The sequence below is a fragment of the Canis lupus genome, chromosome 17, assembly GCF_048164855.1.
Source record: "Canis lupus baileyi chromosome 17, mCanLup2.hap1, whole genome shotgun sequence".
In the NCBI taxonomy this organism is placed as follows: domain Eukaryota; kingdom Metazoa; phylum Chordata; class Mammalia; order Carnivora; family Canidae; genus Canis; species Canis lupus.
In genome coordinates, this window is record NC_132854.1 from 8,017,386 (window position 1) to 8,031,500 (window position 14,115).

The 14,115-nt window shown below is 36.4% G+C and overlaps 1 long non-coding RNA gene across 1 annotated transcript; it reads left to right on the forward strand.

Annotated features, from left to right (window-relative positions):
• The first annotated feature begins 568 nt into the window (after positions 1 to 568).
• LOC140608288 (uncharacterized) lies at positions 569 to 7,166 on the forward strand. Its single transcript, XR_012010310.1, has 3 exons — positions 569 to 791; positions 1,676 to 1,763; positions 7,065 to 7,166. It is a non-coding gene; the product is annotated as an uncharacterized lncRNA (long non-coding RNA).
• The last annotated feature ends 6,949 nt before the right edge of the window (positions 7,167 to 14,115 follow it).

The window sequence follows — 14,115 nt, forward strand, 5'->3', positions numbered from 1 at the left end:
CAGTGGGTTACCAACAAGGCCTTCCATTCTTTTGTGAACACGAGAGACAACCAAATATTGAAATGTATGGGGGCACTCAAACCAATATGGCATGCATATTTATTTTGTAAGAATGTGAAACACCATGCTTGTTTTACAATTATTTTGAGCTAGTTATTCAGCTTGACATAAATGATATCAAAAGTCAAAAATGTCAATTCCTAAATGAAATAAGAAAGAATCTTCAATAATACTTTGTAATTATTAGTGTTTCCAAACTTGGTATTTTCAGGAGAAAATGAAATAGGAATGCCACTTTTCCAGATACAGATTCGAAGAACGGGCTAGCACAAACAGGCTAGGTCAATCTCTTTTCACTTTTCAGACTCCATTTCTGTGTCTGGCTATTTCTCCTGGAAACAGAATATTACCTTTTAAGTATCCTTAGAATTTCAGTCAGAAAAGAGGGCACAGACATTGGAAGCTCCAAACACTGGCTCTGAAGATCAGAAAACTATGGCCAAAGCCAGAGAGCTTCCTGCCCTTTCCCAGACTCAGGTAATGTCTATCATTACAATCATAATAGCTGTTTTCTTTCTTTTTAAAATGCCATAATGCTTATACATGTTCTGCAGTGTTAGCATTTTAATTAGTTAATATTATTACACTAGAGGAAAATACATTTTGACAAAATTTATTATTTGTTTATTTATCTATCTATTTATTTATTTAGTAGGCTCCATGCTCCCAGCTTGAACTCATGACCCTGAGATTAAGACTGAGCTGAAATCAAGAGTTGGACACTTCACCCGGTGAGCCACCCAGGCACCCCAGGAACAAGCATTTGAAATGATAAAAGAAGATTACAAACATTCCCAACCACCTAGAAGTATTGGCACTATATTAGCATGGCCCCCTTTTGGTCTCTTCACTTTGCTGGTTACACATCAGAGCTGCTTCTGTATGTGGACACCACTTTCTCACACTTTCAGAGGTCCTTCAACTTTGTTTTTTATGGTGACATAACCTTCATATAAGTGCTTTATAAGATTTATTTTGTGTTTAACTTATATCCCACTTATTATAAATTATAATGAATGAACATACCTATTCATAAATTGGGGCCTCATTATGTAATGTATAACTTATTATTTTATCAGAAATAAAAGTTACAAGAAGGTACTACTTTCAGTTATGAAATGAGATACTGAGTACATTAAAAATTCTAATGAAATGGAAGCACTGACTGATATTGAACTGACATTGGTTTAATAACTCCTCAGTTAACAATGCCCTGGACACCCATTCTGTATTTGTGTTTAGAGAATATAATGTGGCAAAAAGCACTTCAGTGGTGAGATTAATTATACTGACCATAGCCAATTTGCTTGTACTCAGGACTATTATGTCACACGTTAGATGTATAACCTCATGCAAGTTAGTTTATTTCTTTCCCCCTTTATAACAAGGGGGGTTGCTAACAGTACACCTTATTTTGCAGAGTAGCTGTGAGGATTAGGGAGTTAATATCTGCAACTTATTAGAACAGTATCTAGTGCACAGTAAAACACAATGATATTAACTCTTATGATTGAAAAAAATAGATGAGGTCATTGAAGCTTTTCTAATCCTTCCAAGCTCTCCTTTCCCTCACGTATACAAATTTCTGCTTACTTTATGTCTTTACGTCTTTCAGGCTTACACAGGATCTACTAAAACAGAAATAGAGAAACATGTGCAGAGACGAGAGGAAATCAGAAAAATATCTGATCTTTTTCTGAGTGGTAGGTACTTCTCACTGAGTTGAGCACATTGCAAACTCAAAGTGTCTCCGTAACCCACCTCCACACTGACTGGATCAACTGTCCTTCCCATTTCTGCTCCGTGCTGTGTGGTGGGGAACCCTGGACACCCAAGTCTTCATGAGGAGGTGGCCTCATTTTGGAAGACTTCTCCCACCTCTTGAATTTTTCACCATGCTTTCCAAATGTTTAAGGCTATGCCAATTGTCACTAAAATTGTATAATTTAATAAAATGTAATAATCTGATAAAATGTACTTGTGAAAGGAAAGGAAATTGGTATTTCCAAAAATAAGTGGACACATTTGGTGAGATTTGAAGAAGTTGCAGCTCTAAAAATGGCAACAAAAAACTGCCACTGAATTAGGTATTTAAGAGGCAACTATAAAAGATGTGGGAAAATCATAAAATCCGATAGGCTTCAAACACACATGGATCTTCAAAAGTCATCAAATTCTTCTTATCCTAAAGAATAGAAACATTGAATTACAGAGCATGCATTATAGATTTGATCTTACTAAAAAGCCATCAGGAAAGTAAATCAGAAAAAAATGTATTCAAAATATATGAATTAGTTGTACCCTCTTCCAAAAAATATTGCACTGGTTATTTATTTGGTTGTTTTACATTTTATTTTTAGAGCAGCTTTAGGGTTATAGCAAAATTGAACAGAAAGTATAAATTTCCCATATAGTCCCTGTCCTGGTATATGTATTGCCTCCCACATGATCAATATTCCACATGCATTTTTAAAATCTTTCATTTTCAGATAATGGTAGATTTATATGGACTGTATAAAAGCATACAGAGAGAATCCTTCATGCTCTACACGTATTTCCCTCCAGTTGTGACATCTTGTGCAATTATAGTAGATCACAACTTCTGGTAGATCAGGATTTTGACCCTGTAGAATCCACTGACCCGATTCAGATTTCACTAGTTACACAGACAATCTTTTGTGTATGTGCACTTAACTATATGCAATTTTATCACATGTTTAGGTTTGTATGGCCACCATCACAGTCAAGATACAGGACATTTCCATCACAGAAATCTCTCATGCTATACTATTTATTTAAACAAATACATGTGAGGCATCTGAGTGGCTCAGTCAGTTAAGCATCTGACTCTTGATTTCAGCTCAGATTATGATCACAAGGTTGTGAGATTGAGCCCCAACTCGGGCTCTGTGCTGGACATGGAGCCTGCTTGGGATTCTCTCTCTCCTCCTTCCACCCCCCTCCAAAAAAAATATAAAGCAGTAAAAGAAATAAAAAATAAAAAGTCAAAGGTCTACCATAGTAGGCACACCTTCTGCAGGGAGGCATCTTGATAAACAGATGCGTACAGTACAGAGACGTCCAGTCATCTCTCTTAAGTCCTGGTGCAACATCCTGCTCCTTAATACTACAATTCATAGAATCTCTTATTTCCTCACAAGCTGCTTCCATGGCCAGCTTGGAGGCCACGAGGCCACCGAGCCGGAGGTAAACCTGCCTATGTGGCCAGCACACAGCCCTCGGGCACCGCTCCCAGGGAGCCGCAGTATCGAAGAAACAGAGTAAAGTGCTCCAGTCAGAGAGACTGGCACTGAGTACGGAGATCCTGGGGAGGGGTGGGAGTGGGGCACCCAGAACCAAATACGTCTTTGGTGTGTGTGTCCAGCAGGTCCACCACCGCCTTACAACCGTGTGGACTTTATGACCCTATAAAGGGGTTCAAGACACATCAAGAACACAAGCTGACACTCAACACAGCTTTAAAAATATTCAAGACCCCAAGAAGACTTGGGGGTGGTAAAAGAAAATTCTAAAAAAGGAAGAATATTTGGAATCAAATATCTCTACCTAAAGGAAAATGTGTATATGCTGTAGATATATATAGATATATATTTATATAGAATTATGAAGATACAAATGAAAGGACCCCCTTAATTTAATCACGTGGAAATACTGGTCCTCTATGAGCCAAAAGCAAAACAATAGTTGTTGGCACTGATTCGTTTGGAAAAAAAAAAAAATCATGTTTTTCTTTTTAAAAGCTGTTTAATGATCTGAGGTTTCAAAATCTGTAAAGAGTTATAGGGTTCACGAAATGATCTCTACCTCTCCTCTTTCACCGCTTCCTGATCTTTTTCTTGGGTCTCTCCAAATTGTTTAATGCCTTTGAAATGACGGGCCAACTCATGGTGACTCCATTTGCTGCATCCCTCCTAGGCAGGTGTGGAGAAAACGAGCACCCCAACAGAGTTGGATACACAAAGGATGGTCCAACAAAACCCAACTGTCCCGAGTTACGGAATAAGCCAGAGAGACATGTCAGAAGGCTGAGAGGTCACTTCAGATTCGTGCTCCGATGCCCAATTTTTATGGATCTGCTAAAAGCAGAATTAAAGCCTTTATTTCAAAGTGGATTTAAGGGGAAGCAAATGTCAGGCATCAAAAGCCAGATGAACCTGGAGTTGGACAAAAAGCCTGGATGCCCAGGGAACCGCTGCCTAAAGCCCCGCCCACAGCGTACACCAATTCCCACGAGGGCGGTAGCTCCAACACTTGCAACCCAAGGAACTCAGCTGCAAGGGGGCACATTCACCATCTGTGGCCTAGTGCTGACAATGCATCTGTGACTATGGGAAAGTTTGCAACCAGAAAAGCCCACAGTGCCGAGGGGTATAGTACCTGTCTGTGCTAGTACTGCTACTCCTTCTCCCAGGACACTGGTGAATGAGGAGCCCATCAAAGGCGAAAACCATGTCCGTAGATGGTTCTATCATCCCTGCTGATTTAGCCTGGTGCCTGTGTGTGTCCACTCCCCACTCACATGTGTGCAGGGATGTGACCACACGTGACGCTAAACCAGCTGAGGTGACTCCTGTTCTCCAAATGGCATTGTATTCAAGAAGCATCCCTCAAGCTCCCAGCTAGGCAACTTGACTACTTTTATTTGGGAATCAGACTTTAGAAGCTCCCCTAAGTTGTATGTCTAGGTTCTGTGACCACTAGTTACTGTATCAGAACTCATCAGGTACACATTTATAAATAGCACTGATCTGTCTGTATACTGACCCGTCACTAACTTGTTTCCTAGGACCCAGCGTATGTAGCATTTGTATTGCGATTTCCCTGGCTTACTTGTGTTTTGCACTGATGAATTTTGACAGGGTAATTGCCACTTTACTTGTGCAATACTGCTGTAAATAACTGCAGATTTTTTTTAAGAAACTTAATCTTTTATGTTCTTAATGAAGTTTATATAAATAAAACTTTCAACTAAAAAAAAAATATAAAGCAGAAAAAACAAAATGAAAAACAAATATGTGTAACATAAGCGAGACAGGGTTCTATGAATCTCCAAAAAGTTAGCTCATTAAATATTATTTTTTAAGAGAAAGAGAAATTAATGAATTTCCCTAAGTCATAGACCTAGGAAGTATCACGGTTCATTATTAAGCGTAGCAGAAACCCACAACATCAAGATCCAGAGTTAATGTCTCAGATTTTATGTTTACTCATACCACAATTGATGAAAGAACTCCTGTGTGTCTGTTTTCTGCTAAAAAATATACTTAATATACGTTTATGTTTTTTGTGATTTACCATTTTAATCATCCTTTTGAATTATTGAATAAATACTGCTCTTGGATGGTCTGATAAGAAGGTTGACTTACAGGGTTAGAACCTACAAAATTTTCTTAACTTAGGCACAATAAAAAATACAAAATTATATATTTTCATAAAACAAAATCCAAAAAAGAATCTAATGTGAACTTAGAATTTCTGTTAGAACCATAAAATTGACTGTCAATATAAAATTATTCAAAATCCAAGAAACTAAAAGCCATGACTAAATAAGATTCACTTTATTTTTCACATATCACCAAAGCAGATGGGGGACATTCTTTTTTGTCAATAAAGAATGGATTTGTTATAAGGAATCTAATAAGAGATGCCTATTTAAGCATCTACTATGCGTCAGAGCTTTGCAAAGAGATTGTGATCTCAGTTCTCATCTTTATCCTAAATGAGTCTGTAGTCCAGGAGGTATATACTGATAAATGCTAATGCTCTGGGATAAATGGAACCCACAAAGGCAGTTGAAAGGGAGATGAGGGGTAGTAGTCAAGGAATACTTTGTGGGAGAGATGACAAAGTCATCTAAAATGTAGAACTGGAAGGATTGAATATCTGGAGGTGGAGTAATGATGTTTACTGATAACATAAGGAAACTACTAAAAATAACATGGGAGATACATTGGACCGTGATAACACAGAGGGCCACAGTGGTACCAAAAGAACTACATTTTGACATATATATCAGGTGACATTAAGCCTAGCAAGAAGCCAATAGCAGAATTTCACCCCTGACTCCTAGAGCCACTGATGTTGCCTCCCTGTTTTGCCAAACTTCGAATTCTATTTTTGGGGATCTATAGTGAATATTGCTTGGGAGACTGCCATTAAGTATCTCACACTGATCATGAGCACAGGTTTAGATTAGTATTTACCTGGTCTTATATTCCATAATTTTCACTTTCTAGATGTGTGAATTAAGCATAACATTGGTTCTTAGTGCTGTGTTTTAGAAAATATGGAAAGTAATTGAATTCATCTTGAAAGTTTGCTATTAAATTTCAATATAAATATATTGAATATATCTAATATATTGAATGTATATATATTTTAATAGAGTTTTAACTCTATATCACAGTGCCTGGCACATAGTAGCCCGCCAAAGGCAGATGTTACTGTTATCTTTGCCTAGCAATAGCTGACTATTTTGTCCAGATTTATAGTATTTGTCATGCATTGCTGGAGTTTTAGTCTGAATTCTGCTGGTCTGCTTTGATCCATTGCTGACCATTTCCTAATAGGCAAAAGGATGTGTTTTTATCTAATTCAGGTTTTTGCATGTGTGTGCCACCATAAAGTTATCATTTGACTTAAGTTGCATTTGCTGTGAACATAATCCTGAGAGATGGCTAGGGCAAAGGGAGGTCAAAGCCTTGCATTCTCGGCACAGGCAGAAATATGTATAACAGCAAGAGAGCTCAGGGAGGAGTGTCAACAAGCAAGATTTCTGAAGTATAACACCGAATAATTAATAATACTGCAATATATGTTGATGGTATCATTTGCCCAATTTACATTTATTATTAAGTACCTACTCTGTATCAAACACTGGGGTGAATGCACAAAATAGGTATGTTTCCAGTTGCAGCTCAGTGAAGGAGACAAAATAAAGAAATCAGAGCATAGATAAATACATAATTTCTGATTTTCATCAGGGCTATAAATTTGAAAAGAGAGAGAGAAAGACTTGAAGCAGGAATTAAGGTGAACATCTAATTTGGTTTCAAGAGTCAGAAAAGGCCTCTGAGAAAGTGACAGGTGAGTAATCACATGAATAACTGGGTGGCCATCTTGTGTGCTAGGTCCTTGAAGTGTTCCATTTTACATTTTACAACACATACTAAAATACAAAATATCTTTATCTTCATTCACAATTCTTCCACCTCATCCAATTTTATAGTCAAAAAAAAATTTTAATGAGTAGGTTCTAAATATTCCACCTGCATTTAAGTGGCAGAATTGAAAATTCTGAAACTAGTATCCACTGTTTCTTCTTTAAAAAAAAAAAAAGATTTTATTTATTCATAAGAGATACAAAAAGAGGCAGACACTTTGGCAGGGGGAGAAGCAGGCTCCCTGTGGGGGAGCCCAATGTGGGACTCAATCCTAGGACCCCAAGATCATGATCTAAGCCAAAGGCAGATGCTCAAACTGCTGAGCCACCCAGGTGCCCCTCTGCTGTTTCTTCTGATCTATACTTTATTCCATAGACACGCTTTCCTCTACTGAGTCCCATTATTATACGGAGTTCCATAAATTTTAAGAAGCAAATCAAAAGGAAATCACACATTTGGAAGAATGTACGCATTTTTACTGTGTGAAAGATAAATGCAATGTGTCTTCCTTTGATCAGAGAGGAGCCTCTGAAGAATTAATTCTACAGTAGACAGAGGGATAATTCGCTCAGCATCTTTGAATTTCATTCTGACTTATAAAATGATTCATGTTCCTCTGATATTTTAAAGATCACTTGTCATTACATTTTCCTAAGTTGTCATTTGATAGATTCAAGCGGCCCTAAACAAGCACCTCTGATTCAAAACAATGATTCTTTAATTTCGGGCTCCGCTCTACTTCCTGTCAATGTAACAGTGTCCCAGCTGATCTCAAACCAAGATTCTGTTGAATGTTTGTGAAACTGATAGGCTGTTCATTTCCCTGGCACATATTTTCATGTGTTGCTCAAGAGCTTTTAGAGGTATTTTCAGGATTTGAGAGAGCCAACAGAGGGAGACATGTGCAAGAATGGAGATATACAGAGTGGATGGTAGGGGTAGAGAGAGAGAGAGAGACAGAGTCAGAGATGTAGGGAAAACAATGAAATAATGGAATGGTTTCTAACTGCTCACTATGGAAGCCTACTTTTGAGAGTGCTCCATAGTGAGAGCGCTTGTGTTAGGGTTCTTCAGAGAATTGGCTCACACAATTTTGGAGACTGAGAAGTTTCATGAACTGCTGTCTGCAAGGAAGAGACCCAGGGAAGCCAGTGGTGTAATTCAGTCCAAGTCCAAAGGGATAGATACCAGGCAAGTCAATGATTTGCATCCTATTCCAAAAACCAAAGAAAATGAGATGAGAAATTGTAATTCAATCAAGCAAATGGTAAGCAAAAAAGAATAAAATCCTCCTTCCTCTGCCTTTTGTTCTATTTAGACCCTCAATGGATTAGATAATGCCAACCCACAGCAGGGAGGGCAATCTACTGAGTCTACCAATTCAAATGCTAATCTAATCTAGATTACCTTCACAGGTACACCCAGAAATAATGTTAATTTGGGCATCTCATGACCAATCAAAGTGAAAAATAAAACTAATAAAACTAATCACAGTGGTGTTAGAATCAGAAGCTAATAAGTTTTCTTATTTATTTTTTAAAATATCTATTCATTTTATTTGAAAGAGAGAGGTAATGAGAGTAGAGGGAGGGGCAGAGGGAGAGAATCTCAAGCAGACTCCCTGCTGAGCAAGAGCCCCACACAGGGCTCCATCTCACAACCAATGAGATTATGGCCTGAGCTGAAACCAAGAGTCAGATGCTTAATGCCTGAGCCACCAAGATGCCCCAGAAGCTAAGAAGTTATTTTAATAATAACTGCAACAACAAAACCTTTTCAGAATCTATTACAGTTAGGATTATAGGGACCAGTGAGAGGCAAATTTGAGTTGAGCTCAATGCTTCCTTCTTCCACCTCAGACACATGGCTATTGTGATCCATGAATTTGTGTAATCTGAGGACTCATAAATTCTTAAGAGACAGAGTAAGGTATCTCAATGAAGCAATCAGAACAAGCAAAATTGTTTGAAATTTTTTGGAAACACATAGGAATATTCCCAGAAATTCCAGAGATGATGTAAAACAACCAAGGGTCACTGTTGTATAGTTCCTATACAGTTATAAGAGATGGAATCTAAAGTCCTAAAATTAGTATATCAATGTTCATGTAAGCACTGTTTCCCCATAAGTAAAAACACATTCTTAAAACCTTGGTTTGGGTCACTGTGATACCAAACTACATCATTACATCCAAGAGTAAATAAAGAACAAGGAGAAACATTTCAATAAATTGATTAATAATTTATTAATTAAATTAATAAAATGAAAACCAGTTAGTTAACTCACTGCAATTTTCACTTTTCAAGTAATTTGACTTGTTATAGATATAATCATAGTTTTTAAAAGTATGACCAGTGGAGTAATCCCTCCATGTACTTTTAAAATGTCCACACCTTTGACTTTTTCTTTTTTATGAAATTATAAAGAGATGTCACTAATACTGTATTTATAACTTAAAATGTTAGGATCTAATCTTTGCATCCTATTTAACTTATATCTTATTAAAGCTACAAATTTGAAAACCACTAATTATTTAAGGGACATTTTTAAGTTCCCTATACTTCTAACTTTTTAAATAATTAGATTAACTTATTTTACCACCTTTCTATTCAAAAGGCTGACTTAGTCTTTGTCACATGTTTAGAAATCAGATACCCATCACCTAGTGGCACATATGTAAAAAACGACAAAACAAAACAAAACCCCAAAACCCAAGTTGGTTGTGAAAGAGTGTATTTTTCAAAAATATCTTCAATATTATTTGTCATCATGCATTCACCTCCAGAATCTTGCCATTCCTCCATCAAGTGGCACAATCTATGCCTCCTCCCCTTAAATCTGGTGAATCTTTTTGACTGCTACAACTAATAGAATAAGAAAGAAGTGATGAAATTAAAACCAAAACGTGAGATAGAGTTTTTCCTCTGTATTTCTTTCATTTATTGTGAAGTTCGGTATCAGCAAAGAAACCCACATAGAGAAGAATTGAAATCACAGCTCTTATCTTTAGCTCCTGGTTAGTAGCCAAAGATTGCCAGACATGTGAGAATTGGACCATCTTGGAAATGGATCCTCCACCTTTATGGGAGTTGTCCCACAACTGATGTTCTATAAAGCACCAACCCACAGCTGAGAGGGCAATCCCTGCAAAATTATAGATTCATAAATAGATTAACTAGTAGTTGTTTTTAAGGCCTTAAACTTTGTAGTGATTTATTTTGAAGCAATTATTAACCACTATATCAAATGCTAAAAGAATTTAAGTTTCCAAACTTGATAAATAAGGCAAAATTAGGATTTCAAATTCTTTAACTGCTATGTTGGAGCATTGTGTAACAGGTCTTCAAGAGGATTATTTAATTTTCTAGCTGATGAACCTCAGTTTGGCTGATTATGCACACTTGATTAAGACACAGTCTCTGTACAGTTATGTGTCAGCTTATATATTTTTTCTCCAGCAGAGATGCAAATGATTTCTGTCCTATAGAGAGAATAACCACAAAAGTTACAGTCTTATTGCCCTATAGAGCAGTAAACAGTTTTAGATCTATTAGCAAATTCTTTTCTGTATTCTGTAGCTGTTTGAATATTGATACTCAGTCCCTTAAGGTGTCTTTGAACCAGAATTACCATTCTATTTATTACCTCACTAATGAGCTACAAAAGTCTTTGGTATGTGTTCATACTAGAATGATAGTCATGTCTTTACTTCTTTGAAAAAGTATATTACAACATGTGTAAACTAAATATAATTTTAATTGAAGGAAGCTGGTGATATTAGTGAAAATAATGGAATACAGACCACCAAAAATTCTCTCCAATATCACAGCAACAGGAAAAGTGGCAAAAGTGGTCAGAATCAATATTTTAGAACTCTTAATAGAGCCAATTGCTTACAGCAATCTAAGGAGTATGCATTCAAGTAAAATGACTGGATTTTAGTAAGAACACTGAGATTTGTGAGATTTTTACTTATGTCATTTCCATCCTGCTCTCTTCAGCTCTGCAGGAGCCTTGAAAAACCAACAGGCACAATCATGGTCAAAGCAAGTTGACTGTCAGCTACAAGTGGGAACAGAATAAGAAGGAAGCTCCTCCAAAACCTCTTTTCAAGGAAAGTGTTATTATTTAACCTGTCTAGGGGTTCCCTGATTACTCCACTTGAAAGAATGTTTTTATCTGACCTGACTCAGAGCTTACCCAGTAGAAAATCCTTTTCTCTGGGGACATTTGTCAAAAACAATTAGCGGCAACTCTTTATTTTCAGCTGTCTCAAGTCATAGATAAGAGTTGAGGAAAGTCACATACAAAGTCATAGATAAGAGTTGAGGAAAGCAATAGGCTAATAAAAAAGCTTAAAAAAGAAAGACTGAAAAATGTAAAGCCCATAAGGGCTTTGAAAAACTGACATATTTTTGAGAATCTAGAAGACCACAAGCATGCATAGAGCTAGTACACATGTCAGAAAGACTTGAAAAGGTGCTAATCTCTCACTTCTGGCTGGCCTTGAGCCTCAATGGAAGCAAGACCTGAAACAGAGTTGCCAACTATCTGGTCAAGCATTGAAACCACAGCCATGATATGCAAAGAACACTCTGGTAAAACTGGGAGATAAATGGTTCCAAGAATATAAAGAGATATGTGACCAATGATTAGCTGACTACTAAGTTAACCAGAGGCTTCATGACCACACATGACAAAAACACACACTTCATGATTAGTTCAGAAAAGTCACTAAGCAAACAAACACCATTACCACCAATAATAAACCCTGGGGATGAAAAAAAAGCTGGTTTCCAGAGTTGTCACATCATTACATTATTTAAAATGTCCAATTTCAACAACAACAAAAACAACAACAACAACAACAACAAAAATATGAGGCGTGCAAAGAAATACGAAAGTATGCCCATACACGAGAATAAAAACAATTAATAAGACTCTGCTTGTGGAAGCACAAACATTGGATGTATCAGACAGACTTTCAATCAGCTATTTTAAATATGTCCAAAGAGGGATTCCTGGGTGGCTCAGCGGTTTGGCGCCTGCCTTCGGCCCAGAGCATGATCCTGGAGTCCCAGGATTGAGTTCCACATCAGAAGCATGGAGCCTGCTTCTCCCTCTGCCTGTGTCTCTGCCTGTGTCTCTGCCTCTCTCCCTATGTCTCTCTCTCTCTCTCTCCCTGTGTCTCTCATGAATAAATAAATAAAATCTTTAAAAAAAATAAATATGTCTAAAGAACTAAAAGAAATAATCTCCAGGGAAAGAGAAGACAAAGTGAGAAGTTTGTCTCACCCAATTGGGAATACCAGCAAAGAGAGAAATTATGAAAAAGATCCATAGAAATTCTGTAGTTAAAGAGTACAATTATTATAGAGAAAATATAATAGAGAAGTTCTGTATCAGATTTGAGACAGTATAAAATTAATCCATATTGAAGATTGTTTGATTCAAGTGATTTAGTCAGAACACAAAGTAAAAAGAATGGCTTAAAATGGACAGAATTTCAGAGATCAATGTACATCATCAAGTGATCTATAAAATAAAATTTACATCTGCCAATTTGCTATTATACTCAAATGGGTGTCTAAGATGGAGAGAAAGTGGCAGAAAGAATAATTGAAGAAACAACGGTCAACAACTTCTCAAATTTGAAGAAAATTAGTATATTCACATCTTAGAAGCTCAACAAACCAGAAGCAGGATAAACTCAAAGAGATTTCATAGCTAGACAAACCCTAACTAAACTGTCAAAAGACAAAGACAAAAAGAGGAAAAGTTACTCATCACATACAAGAGATCTTTAATAAGCTTAACAGCTGATGACTCATCAGAAACCATAAAGGTCAACAGGTAATAGGGCTATATTTTCAAACAAAAGAAATACACTGTCAGAGAAAAATTCAATACACAGAAAAGTTATTCTTCAAAAAATAAGAAATTAATAAATTACAACATCCCTATATACAACTGAGAAATAGAAGAAATATTAAAGAGAGTCTTTCCAGTCTAAAGAAATGGATGTTTGACAGTAATTCAAATACACAAAAAGAAATAAAAAGCACCATTAATTGTAACTGCATAGGTAAATATAAAACATGATATGAATGTATTTTCTATTCATAACTTTTTTCTCCTACTTTATTTAAAAAACAATTTCATAAAATAATAATTATAAACTTGTGTTGATGGATGGACAATGCTAAATATGCAATTTCTATGATAATAACAGCACAAACAAGAGGTCAAGACACAGAGTAATTTTTTTAAATATTTTATGTATTTATTTGACACAGAGAGAAGACGAGAGCATAAGCAGGGTGAGTGGAGCAGGAGAGGGAGAAGCAGGCTTCTGGCTGAGCAGGGAGCCCTACAGGGGGCTTCATCCCAGGACTCTGGGATCATGACCTGAGCCAAAGGCAGATGCTTAACCAAGTGAACCACCCAGGTGCCCTAGGAGAAAAGTTTTTTTATACTATTGAAATTGTTATTCATTCAAACTAGATTATTATAAATTAATAATTTTGCTATATCTCCATGACAGTCACTAAGAAAATAACTCCAAAATATACTAAAATAAATGACAATGGAATTATAATGGCACACTAGAAAATATCTATTTAATATAAGAAGATACAATAATGGAGCAATAGATGAAAGAATAAAAGACATAGTACTAAAATAGAGACATAAACTCTATTTTATCAGAAATTATAAGTATAAATGGACTTAAAATTCAAACCACTCCAAATCCCCTCCAAACATCAAAATTATACAGACAGTATATGGTTGAATATCTTGAGAATTTTGACCTAGTTTTGAATTTTACTGGCTAATTACATTATGGGTATTATAAATCCTTAGTCAATTA